Raw genomic sequence first — 7,608 nt, forward strand, 5'->3', positions numbered from 1 at the left:
AATTTTCCTCTAGTTTTGCTTTCATAGGTAGGGTCTTCCCTACTTCTCTTCCTCCTGTGGTGAAAATTGCAGTGCTCCTCAAACTTTGCCAGGTCACAACCCATCTCAGAAGATAAGTAGTAATATTACGTATTTTGTTTGTATTTAGTAATGACATCACACATTGTGATAAATGGACCAGGCTGTTCCCAGCCGGTGGCCCAGTGGCCGGAAAGTCACAACAGGAACCCATTGATAACACACCAGTGTGCTGAGCACAACAGTTCAAAACTTCACAACTCTCTCCGTTTTTGTTAGGCCTTTTCTGTTTTAGGCCTTTGTTATTTGTTCATTTTAGTTTTGAAAGTTCCTTCTCCACAGGACCTTTGATGCCTTTTCTGATGAGAGTTTTTTGTTTTCTGTCATTCGAGACATGTAGCTGTATTTTTCCTTCCCTAACATATTCACTTTCATGCTTTCTCCTGCCCAGCCACGTAGATACCATATTTTTGTTTTAAAATTTGAGACTTGGTACTAAATACCGTTTACAAGGGCATAAAGATAAATGTGTAATAATAACAACAGAAAACTTTAATTTGCACCATGCCTGCTACCCAGTGGGTATTACAATTATTTTGTTTCCTTTGAATGTCTATTCTTTTTTCTGTAAAACTTTACCCATTTGTTTCTTCATTTCTGAGTGTGCTGTATGTTGTTCCTACATCGTTGGTCTTTCTTTTCTTCTCACCCCCTCAGAGTTATTTCTACCCCCTGAGTTAAGTGACCCTTCTTAAGTCACAGTGTCCCTCTGGGGCAGAGTTGGGACTCAAAGCCTCAATCATCCCAGACCAGAGTCTATTTTCCATTTGCGTCTTTCTTCCTGCTTCCCAGTCCCCTTCTCTTTTTCTCCCCAGGGCCACTCTTCTTTCTGGTCCTCCATCTTGGGGTCGGGCCCACAGTTTACTTCCCCTCTTTTCTTCCCTTGCCTTTTATTTGAGAATTTACTTTCTGTTCTTTGCTATTTTTTTTTTAATTCCTTATTGTGGTTTCTCCTTTCCCATTCACTTGAAGTTGATTTAGTTTAAAGCCCCACTTTGCTTTTTCCCTTCTCCTCCCTTTTCTGTTTGGAGTCTGTTGTCACCACAGACTGGACAGCTTCAAGGGCAGGCTTGAAGCTGCGGCTCCTTCACCTGCGTTCTCTGCAGCCTTGTGCACGAGGCCAGGTGACGGACGAGGCTGCTGGCTGCAGACTGCAAGCTCGACATTTCATTTCCAGCTCATCCCATGATTACGTTCTTGAATCAATTCATTTATATCTGTATTTTTCCTAATTTGATGGTGGCTTCCTCTCCTGATTATTATATATAGCTGCTGTTTTATTTTATGATCTTCCTTGTGTCTTTTTTTGCCATTTCTTTTCTCCCTTTCTCTTTTCTTGGATGGTAGCTTTCCCCATTCTTATTATTTTGTGCCTTTCTCTACAATTTTATTGCCTTATATTTTCTTCTCAACTCTCTACAAAATTAATAAAAAAATGAAAAGTAATGTGTATTAATCATTTATTATCTACTAAGATTTAACATGGTGCTACTTGATTCTTTAAATGAGTGGGTACTATTCTTATCCCTATTTAACAAATGACAAAATAACTTGTCCCAGATTAAGAGATCAGCTGGAATCCAGGCCCTTCAAGCTTGGGGGCCCATGCTCTTATTGATGACCCCTAGTTTGCCCACTTTCTCTCTCTCTGCCCTCCCCGTCTCAGTTCCTTGTTGTGAATTGTCCTTCTTCCCTTATTTGGGAAAAAAGAGGGAGGGAATAAGGTAAGAAATTGACCCTGAACCTGGCGATGTCTAGCGTATACTAAGCCTCCGTATGTGTTTTTCTTTTGATTAAAGTTTAGCTCTCCTATGTCCCAAAGAGAAACAGTTCCAGCACTTCTAGGGGCTGTGGCTCCCAGTGTGTGTGTGGTCTGTAATAATTTTGTGTGTATGTGGGGACGGGCGAGTGTGGTCTGTCACCTGAGCGTGGGATCCCACTGGATACTGATGGGCTCATGACTTTCAGTCTAAGAGAAACAGTGTGGCTTTGACTAAAACCCAGGTATCTGCACCATGAAGTCAGGCAGCCCTGGCCCAAAATCTTCCTCCTCTGGACAAGTGACTTGCCCTCTCTGGACCTCAGTTTCCTCAACTGTAAAATGGGGATACCTCTCAGGAACGTCGTGAAGATCGAATGGTAAAATCACTGCAAAGGCTGTGGCACAAAGTCCATGGCATGTAGTAAGAGTTCTATCTCCCTTGGAGACTAGAAGCTCCTCAACGCCTCAGAAGCCCCTCATCTCTCAGGGCCTTCCACCAAGGCAGAAAGTCAGCCTTTATTCCTGTAGACTCTCAGGACAGCACCAGGGACCCGTACCCAGGATTGCTTGATATTTCCCCAAACCAGAGGTCATGCCCACAACTCTGCAGTCCCCTTTGGGCTGCCTGATCCCCTGGGTCAGGCCAGTTGGCTGTGGTCGGGGTCCTCTAGTATGCCCCACGGCTTTCCAGCATGTTACACAACTCTGGGCATAGTTGGCCAGCTGCGTGTGGTGATTTTCCTCTCAGTCTGGGCACAGACCTCTGTGGAGCAAAGGAAAATCTGACCCAACATCCCTGCTGAACTCTGTCATGTGTTCCGGTCCTAAAATCATGGGAAGTCATCCAGGCCAAACTGCCCGGTGACACAGTGCAGTCACTCCTCTCCCTTTACTGACTTCTTCGTGACCCTCTGCTAGGTTGAACCGGCAATTTTTATTATTTCATCCTTAATAGGAATTGGAGCATTTTATTACTTTCAAAGTTTCAAACAAAATTCCTCGAAAGTTAATATAAGCGGAAGCAGTATCCTGCAAAAGAATGAAAAGGCCGTATCTGGACTGTGGATCCCCAAAAATGATCCCAGCAGCTGGTAGAAACAGATTTCTCCTCCATTCCTCAGACTGCTCTCCCCATCCTGTACTGTTTTCTCTCTCTCCCTCTCTCTCTCTCTCTCTCTCACTGTTTCTCTCTCTCTCTCTCTGTCCCCCTTCTGCTCAGAGAGTCCTTGCAAACCTTGCTTCGCGATGGGATTCAGCTTGAGTTGTCACTAGATCCTTGCATCCACATTAAAACTTTTCTTCTTAGTCTATTTTCTTCTCCTCCCCCTTGTAATTATATATTTTTTTCCTGTTGCTACTCCGTGTGTCCTAAGGTAAAAAAAACTTTTTTAGCAAATGAGAAGTTTCCAAACCCACAACTGTCCCTTTCCTCTTGAAAGTCATTTCTCGATATAAAACACAAAAGAGCAAAATCAACAAACTTGAAATATATACACATGAGCTAGTCTCTAAACCCATAATTATTCTTATAGACTTCTTTTTCCTTAAGTATATACTTAACACAGGTCAGTCTCTAAATGGCAGGATTAAAATATCCTTTGCCACAGTACTGTGCATATAATTGATTAGATAGCTGTTATTTGATACTTCTTAGAAGTTACTTTTCACATGATAGAGTCTTCTAATCCCTAACAAATACTACCTGTAGGCCACTCTATTTCTGTCTTCATAATATTACGTTCAAATATCAACTCCCAAAGGTTAATTTAAAAACGTTCTTTAGGCAAAGTTCTAATAGATATATAGAGAGAAAGAGATTAACAGAAAGAAAGGGCTAATTTTCAGTAAGCTTTTGAACATGTCAATGCTTGTCTTAGAATGGATTTAACTAAGTTATAGGCTCTAACCAGTATATCTCATTTTAAACAAAATGCGCAATATGAAGTTCCACATAATTTAAGTAGTGACCATTCACTTTAGAGTATAGAGTTTATTCATTTAACTAGATTGATAACTCATGGTAAATTTCAAATGTTTCAATTTAGTTTAAATATCATTTTTGTATATTTTAGGAACATATCAGTTATACTATTTTATCTCTGTTATGGATGGTTTCAGTAAAACTAAATATTTATCTCTAAAATCATTTTCGAATGGTTGACTGTATTTAATTCAAGTTTCAAAGAGAGGGTTCCAGGAGGCAATTTCTTAAAGTCAGTAGGATGTGTCTAGTAGGTTCAGACACACTCACCAAACACACTTTAAAATGTGAACTTCATCATTATTCACACTGAAATTAGCCAAATAGTTAAATAAAATGTATTTTGTCATTTTTCTTCCTTCTTTAAGAACGAGATTTACTAACAATCTTTTCCTTGATTATGTTTGTTTATAGGAGTAAGAAGAAAGATGGACGAATCTTCTTGAATCAGAAGGCTGCATTGTAACAGCACTAAGAATTTATCTGGAAACCTTCCTCTACATATGTTATTCTTAGTTTTTGCTTCTATAAACCAAGTGTGTAAGTTCCTATATTTTCTGAATAACCCTGTTAAGACAGCTTGTGTTATTTTAGTTTTACAAAGCTGATTGAATGGTTGCATTTTTCCTGTGTAAAACTATTTCTTTTTATACTTTAATACAGAATATAAGCTTTCCCTTCATCTTTCCCTCCTGCATTTGTGACTAGGCAAACAATCTCTTACATGTTCTCATAGTTCAGTCAAAACATACAACAGAGGAGGATTGGTTCTGTTGTAAACCGAATGAGCAAATCAGTAATTTGCATCACAAATCTCCCTGCAGAATCTTGGAATATATCAGGGCTGGCTGGCAGAGTTGTAGCACTTGTTTGGATTTAAATATGACGGGTCTGCATTTTGGATCATGCCTAGTCATTCTCTTGGTTATGTTTTACATGTTCTTTTATTGGGTTTAGCATGATTTCAAATGTGATTGTGAAAAGGTGGTTTTAACTTTTGTGCCTTGTTTTAACTTTCCCATTGGTACAATGCTATGACACTATTTGTTGCCGTAAAATAGAATGGCTTGAAAGACTAGAGAGCCAGTGGTTGCATTTAAAGTTAAGTTCTTAGTTTCAGAAAGGTATAAAATATCTACTTCCCTCAGAATCCAACCTCTGCTATGAGTGTATAGGATTATTTTTCTTCTTCAATGATCCCTCCTTAGTTGCACACTCCTGTCTCTCACAGATTATTTGGAGTCTGAAGAGTGACCTGTTTGGGGCAGTGGAGTAGAAAGTAAACTCTGATTTGGTGGCTCTGATTATCTCCAGCCCTAGCCACACCCATAGCAGTGACCTAGGTTTATATCATTTGCTCTTTATGGTTTTTAGAGATGTCGAGAATCTAAATCACAGAATCTCTCATTGACATTCAGTACTGCCTCAGTTGTAGCCCAGTTCTGAAGGTTATTTTAATGAGTGTTCTTGGTGAGTTTTGACGAGTTGATTGAACAGATAAATATTTAGCTCATCATAATAATGAGTCAATATATATTCAACAAATGTTACGTTGGAATATTTCTTTACTTTTTAAAACAATAACTTGAAGGTTCTCCCAGACTTTTTTTTTTTTAAAGGAATCTCCTCTTATTTACTTATTTGTTCAAAGATAAAGCATTCTGGTAATTTTTTTAAAGCCTTATTTTGATTTTAATGATCATCAATATTGGTTTCTGCTTAAAACAGCTTCTTGAAACCACAGAATTTTATACTACTCATAACTGAAGGTGTGAGTAGAAAAACTAAGAGACTGATTTTTGTATGATTTGTGTAATCTCATTACTTTGTATTTATGCTTTCCATCTCAGTTGGACTCTTTTAAAAAAAAAAAAACTCAATTTCACATTCAGGAACTTCCTTAAAGGGATCTTACTCTGAAAAGAAGTTCTGTTGGGTAAAAGGAAGGGTTTGAGGCAGGAATAGTCAGCTCTGGTCACAGTTCAATCAGTCATTGGGCTGATGAGCTATGACATGAAGTGATAGCCTCTCTGAGACATGGAACGTGAATATGAAACAGTCTCTGTGTTTGGAAAAGATGCCCTTGTGCCATATTGGGGAAAGCGTTATTCCTTTGTCATAGAGGTCTTCTTACCCAAGTACATCAACAGATTCACCCAAGAGCTTGCTTGATTTTTCACCACTGGGAAACTTCTCTTACAGCATCAGCCCTTCCTCATTTTCAGTAGAGATGTGCTGGGTAAGAGGTCACTTAATATTGAAACAAGAAAGTAGACTCAATCAAAGATCTTAAGCTTAGAATACTTAAAGCAGCACCGTGAAATCTCACGTATTTGAACACATCTTGTGAAACTCAGATAGGATTTGGCAGGTAGAAGCAGAATTGATAAAACTGTTTTAGAATGACATGTATATATAATATCATGTATATATAATATCATGTAATGTCACATATATATAATATATACATGATAAGTATCTATTATATGTGCATGACTTTTAGGAAAACCCAGTGCTCCTGTCAAGTAGTCAACGGCTTGCCAGGTCTTCAAAATGAGAGACCTCTCCTTTCCTAGAACATGTGGTAGAGTCCTTACCTACCAAGGGTCTGGGAAGCCCATAAGCTATTTATCGCTATTTATCATGATTTATCACCAGCAGATCTGAGCCTTAAATTCTCACATTGAGGTAAACTAGGACAGAAACTTGGAAAGAAAGGAGAACTTTTCATTTGTCGGTTCTATCAGAGAGGCCGTGTCCTCTGAGAAGCTGCTGTGGATGTAGTAAATGTCCAAGTGGTTAAAATGTGACTTTAAAATAGTATTCTATGAACGCCGTATCATCTACTGTTAATTTTATGGCTTTCCATTTCATCAAGCCATAAAAAAGCAAATCAAACCTGCCGGGCCGTTTACCACCTCGAGTGACAGGGAGGAACATTTTTAAAAACATGAGGTAAATCTAAATCCTCATTTTCATTGTTTTATTATTTCTTGAGGTTGAATCGATATTTGAATAAAACAGTTGTGCCCTTCCTTTTTCAACCCTAGTTAAGTAGGAAAAACCAAGAGTCTATGAAGCCTTCCGACCCATAAAACCATTACCCTACCAGTGTCCTTTTAGCTGCTGAACTACTCTTTTAGGGCTCATGTACACAAAACCATTACTAAAGCATGTAGCATTTCCTATATAGTGCCTGGAGCTTGAATCTAATTAGCATTGCAGAGTCTGGCTTTCGCCGTTTCCTCTCAGGGTTACATGTGTGACTCAGTTTTCCAGATGAATCACAGGGCATTGTGTGTAGAAATCTTGATCCATTTCCTATTTTTCCCTGTTGGTTAAATGGTAAGGTTGAAATATGCCCTATTTGGATAGTTTTTGGAAAACTGAACACATTTTTAACCCGTACGAAAATCTAAGTCAGCAGAATGTATTTTTCTTAAAAAGCACTCACTGAAATTGCCCTCAGGATGAAATGAAGCCCAGATATGCAGTTCGTGACTTAACAGATCGGTTCTCTGTATGTCTGCCTGTGTCTCCGTATGTCTGTATGTGTATGGCTCTCTGGATATCATTGAGTAAGTAAGCTAAGACAAATGACACTTTGACATCTTTATGATAAATCTTAAATGTTAACACACATTTCAAATCCATCCTTATATCACTAGAAAATATCTAGCGATATAAGTTTCTTAATTTCAGATTTAACTTCATCATTCTAGCCTCTTAAAGAGATTTAATGCATTTTAATTATTTTCATATTTCATAGAAATGGAAGTCAGTGTTT

Source organism: Leucopleurus acutus, assembly GCF_964270905.1.
Source record: "Leucopleurus acutus genome assembly, chromosome: 4".
NCBI lineage: Eukaryota > Metazoa > Chordata > Mammalia > Artiodactyla > Delphinidae > Leucopleurus > Leucopleurus acutus.